Source organism: Canis lupus, chromosome 21, assembly GCF_011100685.1.
Source record: "Canis lupus familiaris isolate Mischka breed German Shepherd chromosome 21, alternate assembly UU_Cfam_GSD_1.0, whole genome shotgun sequence".
NCBI lineage: Eukaryota > Metazoa > Chordata > Mammalia > Carnivora > Canidae > Canis > Canis lupus.
Window position 1 is genome coordinate 18,590,016 of NC_049242.1, and position 17,195 is coordinate 18,607,210.

A 17,195-nucleotide genomic window follows, 5' to 3' on the forward strand; every position below is an offset into this window, starting at 1 on the left:
GAAGCAGGCTCCATGCAGGGAGCCTGACGTGGGATTCGATCCCGGGTCTCCAGGATCGCGCCCTGGGCCAAAGGCAGGCGCCAAACTGCTGTGCCACCCAGGGATCCCCCACATTCCTCAACATCTTAAAAGCCATCTATGAAAAACCCACAGCAAATATCATTCTCAATGGGGAAGCACTGGGAGCCTTTCCCCTAAGAACAGGAACAAGACAGGGATGTCCACTCTCACCACTGCTATTCAACATAGTACTAGAAGTCCTAGCCTCAGCAATCAGGCAACAAAAAGAAATAAAAGGCATCAAATTGGCAGAGAAAAAGTCAAACTCTCCCTCTTCGCAGATGACATGACACTGTACATAGAAAACTCCAAAGACTCCACCCCAAGATTGTTAGAACTCATACAGCAATTTGGCAGTGTGGCAGGATACAAAATCAATCCCCAGAAATCAGTGGCATTTCTGTCTAACAATGAGACTGAAGAAAGAGAAATTAAGGAGTCAATCCCATTTACAATTGCACCCAAAGCATAAGATACCTAGGAATAAACCTAACCAAAGAGGTAAAGGATCTATACCCTCAAAACTATAGAACACTTCTGAAAGAAATTGAGGAAGACACAAAGAGATGGAAAAATATTCCATGCTCATGGATTGGAAGAATTAATATTGTGAAAATGTCAATGTTACCCAGGGCAATTTACACGTTTAATACAATCCCTATCAAAATACCATGGACTTTCTTCATAGAGTTGGAACAAATTATTTTAAGATTTGTGTGGAATCAGAAAAGACCCCGAAATAGCCAGGGGAATATTAAAAAAGAAAACCATATCTGGGGGCATCACAATGCCAGATTTCAGGTTGTACTACAAAGCTGTTGTCATCAAGACAGTGTGGTACTGGCACAAAAACAGACACATAGATCAATGGAACAGGATAGAGAATCCAGAAGTGGACCCTCAACTTATGGTCAACTAATATTCGACAAAGGAGGAAAGACTATCCACTGGAAAAAAGACAGTCTCTTCATGTAGGTTTTTAAAGATGGTATTGGAGCAGGTGGAAATTCTTTTCTGAACACTTCGATTTTCTCACTGAAGTGAGAAACCTTCAAGGAAGGTTGTTTGATTGAAATTATAAATTTGAAAATCATTGGCATAGAGATAATTCAGCTTGCAACAAAGAAAAAACTTCAAAGAACAAACTAGGCTGACAGGTTGATATTAAGATCATTGTTAACTGTTCTTTTCACTAAGCCTAAAGGCCACTGTCCTTTTGTTCAGGTTTTTTTTTTTTTTTTTTTTTTTTGTTCTCTAGAGGGCCAAATACCATGTTCTTTTAATGTTTCCATATAGAATTTTCATGCATTTTGATGAGAAAATATGTAAATATCATATAATTAGCCTTGGCACTGTTAATTTCTTCAAATAGAGTGTGGCATATACAGCATTTTCACCTAAACTGATTTTACTAGTCCTATTCTCTAGCTACTAATTTTCCATAAAAGTTTACTTAGAGGGAAAAGAGAAATAAAAGCAAAACATGTTTTATTAGAATTTTGATTAAACTGAGCTAGATTGTCCACAGTATGAGAATTCATTTACTGTTAATATGGCCTCTGTTGCTAATTGTCTTTCCCTACAAATCTAGCAATCTCTGTGAAAGGCTAATGCTGCTGGTTAGTAGTCAATGCATCCACAGCTAATATATCCAAATGCCTTATTTTTTAATGATCATATGTGTGCTTCTCAAGAGGCTTTTTAAAGTCCAGAATCCAAATAATCAAGCATTAAAATAAACAAAAAAAAATTAACATTTTATTTATTTATTCATGAGAGACACACAGAAAGAAGCAGAGACAGAGACACAGACAGAGGGAGAAGCAGACTCCATACAGGGAGCCTGATGCGAGACTCGATTCCCGGACTCTGGGATCATGCCCTGAGCTGGAGGCAGATGCTCAACTGCTGAGCCACCCAGGCGTCCCACAAAAGATAATTTCTTAATTTATTATATAGAAGCTAGAGTTCTATATTCCTAAACCCATTTAAGTTTCTCAACATACTGTCCAATTGGTGTTATTATCTTTAGTGTAGATTAAAAAAAAAAAAAAAAGGTGCCTGAGGTTAGGTCATTTTCCAGAAGTGGCATATCAAAGGAAGCAAATTTAATATCCATGTACTTTTGATTATAGTGTACTACTTCCCCAAGTCCAAAAAGCAAACAAAAATGCAAGACATTATGGATAAATAATACTTCAGGGAGGTTTAGAATTCATTGGCCATGCAAGCAAGAGTTATTGACCACTGGTTCCAAAGAAGTATACATCTTTTGTATGGAAAGAATACCAAGGATTCTTCTCATTGTCCTTTTTTTTTACATTATTATTGTGTGCATTTCCCTGATGCTTTGGTAAGAATTTGGAGTCTTTACAATGAAAGATGAGACCTTTATTGTGACAGAACAGCAATCTAATTTATCTCTGACAAGGTTCCCCCTTCATGCCGCATAAATGGAGCGCCAGCTTAATGATGTCATTCCCTATAATGTAGAGTATAAAACAAGGAGCAAGTCGTCTGGGGCCTGCACTGGAGAAAACAATGAACAATGTCTTTTAGTTTCCTGTGAACACCACTGTGAAGGTTCCTAAATTTATCCCTAGAGTTTCAAAAAGGTAGAGATTGAATCTTGCACTGAAATGAAACGAGCCTCACAGGATCGTTCTAAAGATAAAATGAGATAATTTGAGTAATGAGATCTAGCATAGTAGTGGCCAGCACTTAATACATTTTCACTTTATTTTCTTTTTCTTCTTTCTGTTTCTAAAGTTGATTACTTCACAATTTTGTGAGAAAATCTGTTTTTGCAATTTATTCCTAAAGTTTAGTTCTCTAAATAAGAAGGGAAAACATATAATTTTCTAGTTTCAGTGTTCTATATGCTAACATCCAATCTCATCTAGCCTGTAGGGAATAAATAAATTGACAGATCTGCTGAGGTTAAAATATTGAAGTATTTATGTTAAAAATATATAAACAGCAGCAGAAATAAACACAATATTCCAATGGAATGTAATAAGTAAAAAAACTTAAAGTAAAAATGGAATAGAGAGAAAGAAATAAGCTAGCAGAAGCTAGGCTTTATAATCATGTAGCTGATTTAAAAGATTTTTGGAATTTTCAGGAACTATATGTGAAAAAAATATACATTTAGGAAAGGAGGAAAAACATGGGAAGATACACAAGGTACAACAGTGTGGCATATTTAGAGAACTATGTAGAATTAGGCATCGGTAAAATAAAAAGGCCAAAACCCAGAGCTGAGGTGGGGTCCAGATCGTGGTCCATAGCATAGATGCTAAAAAGGTGCACTTTATCCTCAAAGCATAATGGAGCCACTGGAAAGTTGTAATCCTAGGAATGCTATGATGTGACCTGGGTTTAAGGAATAACTGGCATCAGTGTGGACTTTTTCAAATTAACAGCCAAGTTTCATCCTCAGCTCCTTTCTATCCCTCACATTCTTTCCATATCAAATGAACACAAAAGTTTGTTCATTTTGCCCCTTAATTACCTCTCAAACTTTTCCACTCCTCTCCATCCCTCCCAACACACTCCTGATCTGAGCCACCATTACATCCCACCTGGATTTTGTATGGGTTTCCTTACTGATCACCCCACAAACCCCTTTTCCTCAGGTCCAATCCATATAGCTTGCACCCAGAGGTCCTTACAAACTGCAGGTCTGATCCTGTCACACCTTCTCTAAAAATTCTCTAAATTGCCTTCTCATAACTTTACACAGAATAATCTGCAAGACCCTGAAGAACCTTGACATCTTCCCCTCTCCCAGTCTATTCCATCCTTTCCATAATACTGACCCCCTGGTTTTCCAAACTCCAGCCCTATGGAAGCCCAGTCATTGTTTCAGACTTTTCCCAGTGCTCTTCCTCTGGCCCAGGACATGCCTCTCTGACACCATCTAGCAGTGACACCCTTCCCTTCCCCTGGACTTCAGACTTCTCTTTCACTCTCACTCATTATGCTTCCCGGTTCAGTGTTTGTCTTCTTGCCTAGGCAGGGAGGTTGCAGGGTTCATGTTTTCCTTATTCACTGGTGAAACCCAACTGCCTAGTATGGCCCTGGTACACTGCAGATATTTAATGAGCTTGTGCTGAATAAGCTTGCTGAGTAAGTTAGTAGAACAGGTTCTCTCACTATGCTGTGTCATTGCTATAAGGACACACCTAAGCAGGATCCTTTGTCCTCAGGGCACTCACAGTCTGTTAGGTAAGAGAGAATAATGACCAAAATGTAATCATCTGTGATTCATCCTACTGCATAGGGATAAACAAGGTCTATGACAACACAGAGTAAGGAGTAAACAAAGCACAATCTCCATGGTAGGGGTGAAGTACTAGAGGAAAAGTATTTTCTGAGAAGAGTCAAAAGACACTTTTGTCAGGCTGCTAGACCCTCCGGGAAAGGGAGAAGGCAAAGATGTGTGCTATATAAAACAGAAAGTGGATCATTAGTGTCCATGGATCTAGTAATCACAGATTTGAGTATTTGATAGTAGCCTTTAGGGATAGAGATAGAGAATAGCAACAGATTTAACTTTCCTGAATCAGAAATACGAATTGTTTGTCCTGCAAGGTGAGTATGCAGAGCTGTTTGCTAATAAGTGAACCCAGCAGCCCCACCAATGTATCAGTTAATAGCTCCGCAGTTTTAAAATCTATTGCCATTTACTCAGAATAGTTCAAGATACTACTTTACATAGATTATAAATACTGTATAGATACTCTTCAGGATTCATTGACATTCATATAGCTTGAGACATAACCCTCCTAAGTTTGAAGAAGCCTAATATTATGAGCATTAGAGTATATATTATATATACCTAGTATATATGTACTTATTCATATACTTACAGTCCTATATACATAGAATATATAGTAATAAATAAGAATGGTTATTATTTATCAAATACCACATTTAACTTTTTTATTGTGGTAAAATACATATAGCCTAATATTTACCATGTTAACCACTTTTTAAGTATACAGTTTGGTGGTATTAAGAACTTTGATACTGTTGTGCAGCCATCACCATTATCCTCCAAAGTTCTTTCCATTTTCCCCAACTAAAACTCTATAGCAATGAAACAAAAACTCTCTACTCTCCCTGCCATTTTCCCTCTGGCAAATACCACGTTGTTCTCTGTATTTATGAATCTGTTTCTGTTTTTGATTATTCATTTGTTTTTAGATTCCACATATAAGTGAAATCATATGATACTTACCTTTCTCCATCTGAACCTATTTCATTTAGCATATCTTCTAGGTACATTAATGTTATCATGAATGGCAAGGTGACATTCCTTTTTCTTGATGAATGAGATCCCATTGTGTATATGTACTATTTCTTTATCCATTCATCCATCTATTGATGGATACTTAGTTTGCCTCCATATCTTGGCTATTGAAAATAATGCTGCGATAAAAATAAGGATGCATTTTTTTTTCAAATCAGTGTTTTTGTTTTCTTTCAGTGAATACCTAGAAGTGGAATTACTGAGTTATATGATATTTCTATTTTTCAGGTATTTTTGAGGAATCTCCAAACTCTTTTCAACAGTAGCTGCACCAGTTTACATTCCCCCAACAGCGCATAATGGTTCCCTTTTCTCTACATTCTCATCAAAATTTGTTACTTCTTGTCTTTCGGATTTTAGCCATTCTAACTGGTGTGTGGTTGTATCATATTGTGGTTTCCATTTGTATTTCCCTGATGATTGTGATGTTGAACACAACATCTCGTGTATTATTGGCCGTTTTCTTCTTTGGAAAAATATCTATTCAGATCCTTTGCCCATTTTTATTGGATTATTTATGTTTTTTTGGTGTTAAGTTATATGACTTTTTTTTTACTTTTTTTATATATTTTGGATATCAACACCTTATCAGTTAAAGCATTTGCAAATGTCTTCTCCCATTCAATAGATTGCCTTTTTGCTTTGTTGATGATTTCTTTTTAGTTTGCAAAAGCTTTTTAGTTTGATGTCCAATTTTTTTTTTAATTTTTATTTTTGCTTTCCTTGACTAGGAAGATGTATCAAGAAACATATTACTAAGGTTGATGTCTAAGAGTTTACCACCTATGTATATATTTTAGGAGTTTTATAATTTCAGATATTTAATCTGTTTTTAATTTATTTTTGCATATGGTCTGAGGAAATAGTCCAGTTTCATTCTTTTGCATGTATCTGTCCAGTTTTCCAAGCACCATCTATTGACCAGAATGTCATTTCCCAATCATCTATTCTTGATTCTTTTGTCATAGTTCAATTGACGGTATAAGTGTGGGTTTATTTCTGGGCTCTCTATCCTGTCTTATCGATCTATGTATTTATTTTTGTACCAGTACCATATGGTTTGGATTACTACAGCTTTGTAGTATATCTTAAAATCAGGGATTGTGATACTTGAAATTTGTTCTTTCTGAAGATTGCTTCAGCTATTTGGGGCCTTTTGTGGTTCCATAGAAATTTTAGAATTATTTATTCTAGTTCTGTGAAAAATGCTATTGGTATTTTGATAAGGATTACATCAATTCTGTAGATTCCTTTGGGTAGCATGGACAGTTTAACAATATTAATTCTTCCAATTCATAAATATGGAATGTGTTGCCATTTATTTGTCATCTTTAATTTCTTTATTTTGTGTCATCAGTCCCTTACACTCTTTAGAGTACAGTTCTTTTATCTCATTGGTTAAATTTATTCCTGGATATTTTATTCTTTTTGATGCACTTGTAATATGATAGTTTTCTTAATTCCTCTCCTAGCTAGTTTGTTATTAGTGTAAAAAATAGAAAGGTTTTCTATATATTGATTTTGTATTTTTGCAACTTTACTGTATTCATTTATTATAATAGTTTTTGGTGGAGAGTTAAGGTTTCCTATATATAACCATGTCATCTGCAAATAGTGATAGTTTTACTTCTTATGAATTTGGATGCCATTTGTTTTGTTTTGTTTCTTTTCTGATTGCTTTTTTTTTTTAATTTAAGATTTTATTTATTAATGAGAGATACAGGGAGAGAGAGAGTGAGAGAGAGCAGCAGAGACACAGGCAGAGGGAGAATCAGGCTCCATGCAGGGAGCCTGACATGGGACTCGATACCGGGTCTCCAGGATCAGGCCCTAGGGTGAAGGCGGGGCTAAACCGCTGAGCTACCTGGGCTGCCCTCCGATTGCTTTTGTTAGGACTTCCAATATTATGTTCAAGAAAGGTAGTGAGAGTGAGCATCTATATCTTCTTTTTGATATTAGAGGAAAAACTTTCAACCTTTTATCATTTAACATGGGAGTTGTGTCTTTTTTCATATATGGCCTTTATTATGTTAACATATACACACTTTGAGAATTTTTATCATTTTATGATACCCTCAAAGTGGGTATCATTTTATACCCACTTTGAGAATTTTTGTCATTAATAGATGTTGCATTTTGTGGAATGCTTTTTCTGCATCTAATGAGCTGATATTATTATATAATTTTATCAACATCATCATGTGATGACTTTAATCATCAGCATATCATTTAATCCTTCATTTTGTTAATGCGTATTACACTGATTGATTTACATATATTAAACCATCCTTGCCTCCCTGGAATAAATCCTACTTGATTGTGGTGAATGATCCTTTTAATGTGTTTTTGAATTTGGTTTGCTAATATTTTATTGAGGATCTTTGTATGTATGTTCATCAGGGATATTGATCTGTAATTTTCTTTTTTTGTAGTGTCATTGTCTGGTTTTGGTATTAAGATAATGCTAGCCTTAGCATGAATATGTTTAAACACATTTCTTTCTTTTACTTTTTAGACTAGGTTGAGAACGATAGGTATTACTTTTCTTTAAATATTTGTTAAAATTCATCTGTGAAGCCATTTGGTCCTGCAGTTTTGTTTATTAGGAGTTTTTTGTTTTGTTTTGTTTTGTTTTGTTTGTATTTAATTACTGATTCAATTTTAACTTTTCTGTTCAGATATCCTGTCTCCCTGATTCAATCTTAGATGATTGTTTCTAGAAATTCATCCATTTCTTTTAGGTTGTCAAATTTGTTGGCATATAGTAATGGTCTCTTAGAGTCCTTTATATTTTTGTGGTGGCAGTCATAACTTCACTTTCATTTGTGATTTGTGTGTGTGTGTATGTTGGGGGGGGGGTCCTCTTTTTCCCATGATGAATCTGGCTGAATGTTTATCAATTTTATGCTTTCAAAGAATCAGCTCTTGATTTCGTTTATCTTTTATATTATTGGTGGGGTTTTTTTTTTTGTCTTTATTTCATTTGTTTTAACTCTATTATTTACTTCATTCTACTAACTTTGGGATTTGTTTGTTCTTCTTTTCTTAGTTCTTTTAGGTGTAAAGTTGAACTGTTGAGATTTTTCTTATTTTTTGAATGAGGCCTGAATTGCTGTAAACTTCTCTCTTAGAACTACTTTTGTGCTTCCAGTGGTTTTGAACTGTTATGTTTCCATTTTCATTTCTCTCTAGATATTTTGGTTTTGATTTTTTTCATTGACTGATTATTCAGTAGCATGTTGTTTAACAAATCCCATGTGTTTCTTGTTTTTTCTTTTTTTTCTTTTTGTAATTGATTTCTAGTTTTATACCTTTGTGGTTAGAAACTCAATATGATTTCAATCCTTTTAACATTTACTGAGACTTGTTTTGTGGCATAACATGTGATCTCTCCTGAAGACTGTTACATGTGCACTTGAAAAGAATATGCATTCTGGTTTTGGATGGAATGTTCGGTTATTATTTGTTAAGTCCATGTGATCTAATGTGTCATTCAAAGCTGTGTTCCTTATTGATATTCTGTCTGGATGATTTATTCATTAATATAAGTAGGGTATTAAGGTCCCCTACTATTATTACATTACTATCAATCTCTCCCTGTATGTCTACTAACATTTGCTTTATATACTTAGGTGCTTCTATGTTAGGTAGATAGATATTTACAACTATTAGGTCCTCTTGTTGGGTTAATCCCTTTATTTTTATGCAGTGCCCTTCTTTGTCTCCTATTACAGGCTTTATTTTAAAGTCGATTTTGTCTGATAAGTAGAAGTACACTAGCTTTCCTTTGAGTTTCCATTTACGTGGAATATTTTTTTCCATCCTTTCACTTTCAATCCATGTTTATATTTTCATCTGGGGTGAGTGACTTTTAGGTAATACATAGTTGTATTTTTTTGTTGTTGTTGTTATCCATTCAGTCACCTTATGTCTTTTGACTGGAGCATTTGGTTTATTTACATTTAACGTAATTATTGATAAATATGTACTTATAGTCATTTTGTTAATCATTTTCTAGTAGTTTTTATAGTTCTTATCTATTCTCTTCTTTTTCTCTTACTCTTTCCATGTGATTTATGATTTTCTTTAGTGCTATTGCTATATTTATTTCTTTTTATTTAAGTCTTTGATCTAATATGTATATATTTGTTTTTATCAGTTAATTTTTTCTTTCATAATCCCTTTCTAATTATGGACTTTTCTGCTTAACAAAATCCCCTTAACATTTCTTGTAAGGCTAGTTTAGTGGTGTTAAACTTTAACTTTTCTTTGTCTGGAAAATTCTTTTATTCTTCAATTCTGAATGATAGCCTTGCCAGGTCAGGTATACCTGGTAGCTTTTGTTTGGTTGGTCATTTGGTTTGTTCTGTTTTCCTTTCAGCACTTTGAATATATCATGGTACTCTTTGACCTGCAGTTTCTGCTGACTTTTTTTTTTTTTTTTTTAAGTTTGGTATAGACTTACCAGGTTTTCTATCTATATAAATGATTTTCTCTTGCCATTTTTAAGATTATCTCTTTGGCACAGCCCAAGTGGCTCAGCAGTTTAGCGCCGCCTTCAGCCCAGGGCCTGATCTGGGGACCAGGGATGGAGTCCCACGTCGGGCTCTCTGCATGGAGCCTGCTTCTCTCTCTGCCCATCTCTCTCTCTCTCTCTCTGTGTCTCTCATGAATAAAAATAATTAAAATCTTAAAAAAAAAAAAAAGATTGTATCTTTGGCTTTGATTTTTGTGATTTCATTTATTATGTGTCTTCAGTCAGACCTCCTTAGGTTCATCTTGTTTGGGGTTCTCTGTTCTTAGACCTGGATGTCTGTTTTGTTCACCGGATTGGGATAGTTTTCAGCTATTATTTCTTCAAATTAGTTTCTGTCCCTTTGTCTCTCTCTTCTCCTTTTGGGACCCTGTATAATTTAAATGTCATTACACTACATATTGTCACAGATGTCCCTTAACCCACTAGTTCTTTTTTTTGTTTGTTTGTTTGTTTGTTTGCTCTATAGTTTTAGTGCTTTCCATTGCACTATGTCCTGAGCTCGCTGATTTGTTTTGCATCCTCTAGTCCTCTATTGATTGCCTCTAGGGCTTTTTTCATTTCAGTTACTATATATGTGTATTATATATATGTATATATATATATATATTAGCTCAGACTGGTTCTTCTTTTATATTTTCTATCTCTTTGTTGAAATTTTTACTGAGTTTATTTACTCTTCTCTCAAGTCTGCTATGATCTTTATGACCATGACTTTAAGCTCTTTATCAAGTAGATTGTTTATCTCCATTGGATTTAGCTCTTTTTCTGGGGTTTTGTCCTGTTCTTTTGTTTGGATCATATGCCTTTGTCTCCTCATTTTGTCTGACTCCCTGTGTCTTTTTTTTTTTTTTTAATAAACCATATGTTAGATTATCAATTGTTCCTGATGTTGAAAGTAATGGCCTTATGTAAAAGGTAGCCTGTAGTGCTCAAGTAGCACAATCCCACATGGTGACCAGAACTGACACTGACAGTGCCAGGGTTATCTTCTGTGTGGACTATGGGATCTGTACTATTGTGGCTAAGCTGCTACTGCTGCAATAAGGCTGGTGGACAGGACTGTCCCTTAGCCTGGCTGTCAGCAGTGATTTAAAACTACTGTAACACACTGTTAGGCAGGGATTATCCCTGGCACAGCTGGTTCAGCCATCCTTATGCTGCCCTTATTGGTGTGTTTGTAGGTAGGGCTTGCTCCCAGTATAACTAAATAAGAGGCCAGGCTCTAGCTATTGTCTGTGTGCTGTTGGGTGTGGCTACTACCTCCCTCCTTAGGGCAGGAGTCCCTTGGGAGAGGAACCTGTCTTGCTTGGGCTGCCTGTTGACTATGACAGGGAGTGGTCATTCTGAGGGGACCCGGTCCCAACTAAAACTACCCACTTGGCATGGTGGGGTAGGAGCTACTTTGGAGTGGTACCTGCTGGTGCAGGCACTTTAAGTGGGGGGCTGGGCTCCAGGGGAATGCTCAGGCAAGGCAAACAGTGCTAACAAGGCAGATGGAGAGTGTAACAACTTGTGCACTCAAGCTTTAGGCTAGAAGCACTGAAGGAGGACAAGAAAAATGGTGCCTGCCAGCACCTCCAATCCCAAAGAAAGATTTTGTAGATCCCTACACCTCTGGCACACATTCTAAATTTCATAAATAAATCTCCTTTAAGTATGCCCTAAGTGCTTTCCTAATTGTGCTTCTATTCTGGGTTTCGGGCCAAGTGATATGGCATGTTAGCTCTATATGGAGTGGAGACTCCATTTCCTAAGACCCTTGGGTTCTCTTGGAATTAAGCCCTGCTACTTTTCAAAATCAGATATTATGAGGGCTTGTCTTCCCAGTACCTAATTTGAAGATTTATCCTCTTGCTTTTCAGAAAGGACCTCTGTGCTTATGATATCTCTCCTGCTTGTGGATTGTTGCCATTTAAAGGGGTTGGTTCCTTACTGTGTCTCTTCCCTTCCTCCTTCTTTTCTCAATATGACCTGTTCTTTAAGCTTTTAGCTATGGAAGATCTGCTCTACCAGGCTCAGGTCGTTTTCAAAGTGAGTTGAATTACATGCAGTAATTGATTTGTTGTGACCATGGGACAAGGTGAGCTCAGAATCCTGCTATTCCACTATCTTCCTATCTCTTCTCCTCACACTAAATATTTTTCACATATTATCTAACTGTATCCTAAAAAAAATTTCAAGATATTGATATTAATATGCTATCATACAAATGAGGAATTTGAAGACTTCATAGGTTAGGTAACTTGTCCTGTATTTTATGTAAGAACTATGATTTGAACTCATGTTTCGGAGTTCACAACCCATTCCTCAAAGCAATATGATATATTGCCAAAATAGATATAATTGATATCTTATGAAACCATAGAAATGAGGAAAAATATTAAGGTTCTTTAAGGGAATAAATGAAAGATATAATACTATGACAGAGAAAATAGTCCTTAAGCTTCAAAAGCAACTGCCTGCATGTATATTGAGTTTGTTGGTTTTGCTTTCAGCAGGAAGTGCAGTCTGCATGACTAAGCTTTCCCACTGCTATGGGATTAATTTCAGGTATCAGAAGTGTGTTGGTGTGCACTAATGGCTGGGTCTAATGCTTCTGAAAGCACACCTCATCCCTCATGCCATGATAAGTCTTCTCTGTTGCCCTTCCATGTGTAAAATAGAATAAACTTCCTTGGTATTGTCTTATAAAATATATTACAGAGGACTTAGAGTGGAATTGCTTTGTTTTACAAGACAAACAGAAAGGGAGCCAGATAAGTCTGAACACAGATTTGCATATCCTTTCCACCTATGTGGGTTTATCTATTATTTGTTGTATTAAAAAAAAAAAACAGAAAACAGTGTTGAGTGTGCCTAGGCTTTTGATATAGGTTGACTCATTCTTGTTGATGAGAAGGGCAGGTGATAGTAACATATGCACAGGCATCTTTACTTTAGGATTTCCCTAATAACTACCCTTCTTCCTCCTTTTCTTCCTCTTCATCATCATTGTCATCATCCTCTTCCTTCTCCTTCTCCTTCTTTTCTTCTTCTTCTGCTGCCGCTGCTACTAGTCCTAGTCCTAGTACTATTGGTACTAGTTATTCTTCTTTTAACTGAGGTATAATTGACATAAAACACTATATTAGTTTCAAATGTACAACATAATAATTCCATATTTATATATATTATGAAGGTGTTATTACAATAAGTCACATTAATATCTATCACCACTCATAATTAAAGAATTTGTCTTGTTGTAATGAGAACTTTTAAGATTTACTCTCTTAGTAACTTTCAAATATGCAATACAGAATCATTATAGTCAGCATGCTGTATATTATGTCATCATGACTTATCTGTTTTATAACTAAACGTTTGTACCTTTTGACTCCCTCCACCCAATTTATCCATCCCTTGCTGCTGGCTCTGGCAACCACCTTTATTCCTTGTATTTATGAGTTTGTTTTTTGTTGTTGCCTCATTTCTTTGTTTTTAGATTGCACACATAAGTGAGATCATGCAGTATTTGTCTGTCCTTTTCTGATTTATTCACTTAGCATAGTGACCCAATGTTATATCTATATTGTTGCAAATAGTAAGATATCATTCTTTTTTATGGCTAAATAATATTCCATTGTGTATATATACCACCATTTATTGATATATTCATGTGTTGATGGACACAGGTTGTTTCCATATCTTGGCTATTGTAAGTAATGCCACAAAGAACATAGGAGTGTATATCCTTTCGAGTTTATGTATTTGTTTTCTGTAAACAAATACCCAGAATTTGAAGTACTAGATCATACTTTAGATGTATTTTTAATTTTTTGAGAAACCTCTCTACTGTTCTTCATAGTGGTTGAACCAATTTACCATTCCACCAAGAGAGCATGAAGGTTCCATTTTCTCCATACCCTCACCAATACTTATTATTTCTTGCCTTTTTGATAAAAGCCATTTTGACAGATATGAGATGTATCTTATTATACTTTTGATTTGCATTTCCCTGATTAGTAATGTTGAACAATGTTTCATGTACCTCTTGGTCATCTGTGTGTCTCCTTTGAAAAAAATGTCAGGTGTTACTTTGCCCAATTTTATGATTTTTTTTCTATTTTATGTTTTTTTTTTTTTACATTTTGGATATGAATTCCTTTTCAGATATGTAATTTGAAAATATTTTCTCCACTTTAATATGTTGCTCTTACATTTGGTTGATAGTTTTCTTTGCTATGCATAGCTTTTTTAGTTCATATAGCCCCATTTATTTATTTATGTCTTTATTGACTTTCTTTTGGTGTCCAACCTCAAGAAATTATTGCCAAAACCAATGTCACAGAACTTATGACTTATACTTTCTTCTAAGAGTTGTGTGTTTTCATGTCTTACATTCAAGTCTTTAATCATTTTGAATATTTTTTGTGTATGATATAAATTAGTGATCCAATTTCATTCTTTTGCATGTAGCTGTTCAGTTTTCCCAACACTATTCATTGAGGAGACTGTCCTTTCCCCATTGTACATTCTTGGCTTTGTTGCTGTAAATCAGTTAATGTGTGTGGGTTTATTTCTGGGCTCTCTATTCTGTTCTGTTGATCTATGTGTCTGTTTTTATCCCAATACCATACTGTTTTGACTACTATAGATTTGTAACATAGTTTGAAATTACAGAGTGTGATGCCTTCAATTTTGTTGCTCAAGATTACTATGGATATTTGGTGTCTTTTGTGATTTTCCCCAAATTTAGAATTGTTTATTCTTGTTCTGTGAAAAATGCCATTAGGATTTTAATAGGGATTGCAATGAATCTGTAGATTGCTTTAGATAGTATGGACATTTTAATAACATTAATTCTTCCAATTCAAGAACATAAGATATCTCCCCATTTATTTATATCATCTTTAATTTATTTCATCCATGTCTTATAGTTTTCACTGTACAGGTTATTCAGCTTCTTGGTTATATTTATTCCCAAATATTTTATTCTTTTTCATCCAATTATAAATAAGATTGTTTCTTAATTTCTCTTTCTACTGGTTCTTACTAGTGTAGAGAAAAAAAAATGATTTTCTGTATATTGATTTTGTATTTGCAACTTTACTGACTTCATTTATTAGTCACAGCATAGTGAGAGAACCATGTCTGGTATAATATAAAAGTGTTTATATATATATATATATATATACATATATATATATATTACTTCTTCTTTATCCATTCATCTACTGATGAACACTTGGACCTGCTTCCATAATTTGGCTATTGACCTGCTATAAATATAGGGGTCCCTTTGAATTAGTGTTCTTGCATTTATGGGGTATATACCCAGTACTGCAATTACTGGATCTCTTAGGATAGTTCTATTTTTAACCTTTTGAGGAACCTCCATACTGTTTTCCACAGTGGCTGCCCAAGTTTGCACTCCCACCAATAATGCAAAAAGGTTCCTTTTTTCTCTATATCCTTGCTAATACTTGTTTTTCCTTATGTTTTTTATTTTAGGCATTTTGACAGGTGTGAGTAATATTTCATTGTAGTTTTGGTTTTATTTCCCTAATGATGAATGATGCTGGACATTTTTTCATGTGCCTGTTTGCCACCTGGATGTCCTCTTGTCTTTAACTTTTGATATGTTAATTATAAGGTGTTCTATTATGGGTTTCTTTGAGTTTATCTTATTTTGAACTGTCTGGGCTTTTGTGGATATGGATAATTTTCCTTCTTCAGGCTAGGGAAGTTTTCAGCCAATACTTCTTCAAATAAATTGTTCCCCTTTATCTCTCTTTTCTCTCTGGGATCCCTATAATGTGAATAATAGTTCACTTTGTATTGTTTCTCAAGTATCTTTTTGGCTTTTTTTTTTTTTTAAGATTTTATTTATTTATTCATGAGAGACAAAGGCAGAGACATAGGCAGAGGGAGAAGCAGGACTTGATCCCAGGACCTGGAGATTGCAACCTGAGCCAAAGGCAGATGCTCAACCACAGGGCTATCTAGGTGCCCCATTTCTTACGTATGTTAAGCTATCCTCACTTTTGCTTTTTCTTTTTTGCTACTCTGATTGGGTGAGTTCCTCTTCCAGGTCTTTAAGCCCAATGATTATTTTTTTCTGTATCATCTAGTCTTTTATTGAGCCCTGTAGTGTATTTCTCAGTTAAATTATTGTATTCATGAGTTCTATGACTTCTGTTTAGGAATTTCTTATATTGTTATCTTTTTGTTGAAGCTCTCACTGAGTTCATTTTTCTTCTCTGTTTATGTGAGTACTTTTATGAGGGCATACTTTTATGACCAGTTTTTTGAACCTCTGCTTATCTCTAATTCACTAAGATTTCTCCTCACCTTGAGATTTTATCTTATTCTTTTATTTGAAACCTGTTTCTTGGGGATGCCTGGGTGGCTCAGAGTTTTAGCACCTGCCTTCAGCCCAGGGCCTGATCATGTAGTCCTGGGATCAAGTGCCACACTGGGCTCTCTGCATGAAGCCTGCTTCTCCCTCTGACTGTGTCTCTGCTCTCTTTCTCCGTGTCTCTCATGAATAAATAAAATCTTTTTAAAAATGTTTTTTTAAAAAAGAAACCTGTTTCTCTGCTTTTTATTTTCTTTTGTTGTTGTTGTTGTCGTTATTTTTCCATTTTGCTTGACTTCTTGTATTTGTTCCTGTGCATTCGGTGAAACAACCACCTCTCCCAGTCTTGAAGCTTTGGCCTTGTATAGGAGATGGGTTCAAATCTGCCCTAGCTCTTAGTTATCTCTCAAACCTTTGTGATTGTCCAGGAAGCTTATTTTATTTTTAATAGCTCCCATTAGTAGAGGCTGTGCCAAGACCAGTCAGTGTCCCAAAGGGGAGGATCTTGGCACTTAGCTTCAAGCTTATGGGAAACCAGAACTTTAGGCAACAGCTTTTAAAAATATAATTATATACAATCCTATGGAATTTTAACTGTTAGCACTGCAGACCCCAGAATCAGGCAATCTAGAACTGTCTTCTGGAGAGCACTTGCCAAAAATGGGGCTCCAGATGACTACAAGCTTCTTTCTGGGTAATTCTAGTGAACTTTAGTGAGGCAGAGAGAGTACAAAGATGGTATTCCTTTGCCTACATTTCTGAGAGCACCTCCAGAGGCTCTAGATATATACTAAGCTTGCAGCCTATTCCAATGCTGAACCTCCAAGACTAACAAATAGTCTTCTTTCACAGAAAGGGTAAGTATTTAAGTCTGCTCTCTGCAGTGGCCTGAGGATGGTAGTCTCCCAATAACTGTTTCTCTGATTGTTATAGTCCTATGGGAC

General features: G+C 35.4%; 1 long non-coding RNA gene across 2 annotated transcripts in view; it reads left to right on the forward strand.

Moving 5' to 3' along the window:
- Positions 1-4,434: 4,434 nt before the first annotated feature.
- LOC119864966 overlaps positions 4,435-17,195 on the forward strand; it is a 70,198-nt gene continuing 57,437 nt past the window's right edge. For both annotated transcript variants that reach the window (XR_005375607.1, XR_005375608.1), the window contains exon 1: positions 4,435-4,656. This is a non-coding gene — a long non-coding RNA (uncharacterized LOC119864966). The remainder of the gene's footprint in view (positions 4,657-17,195) is intronic.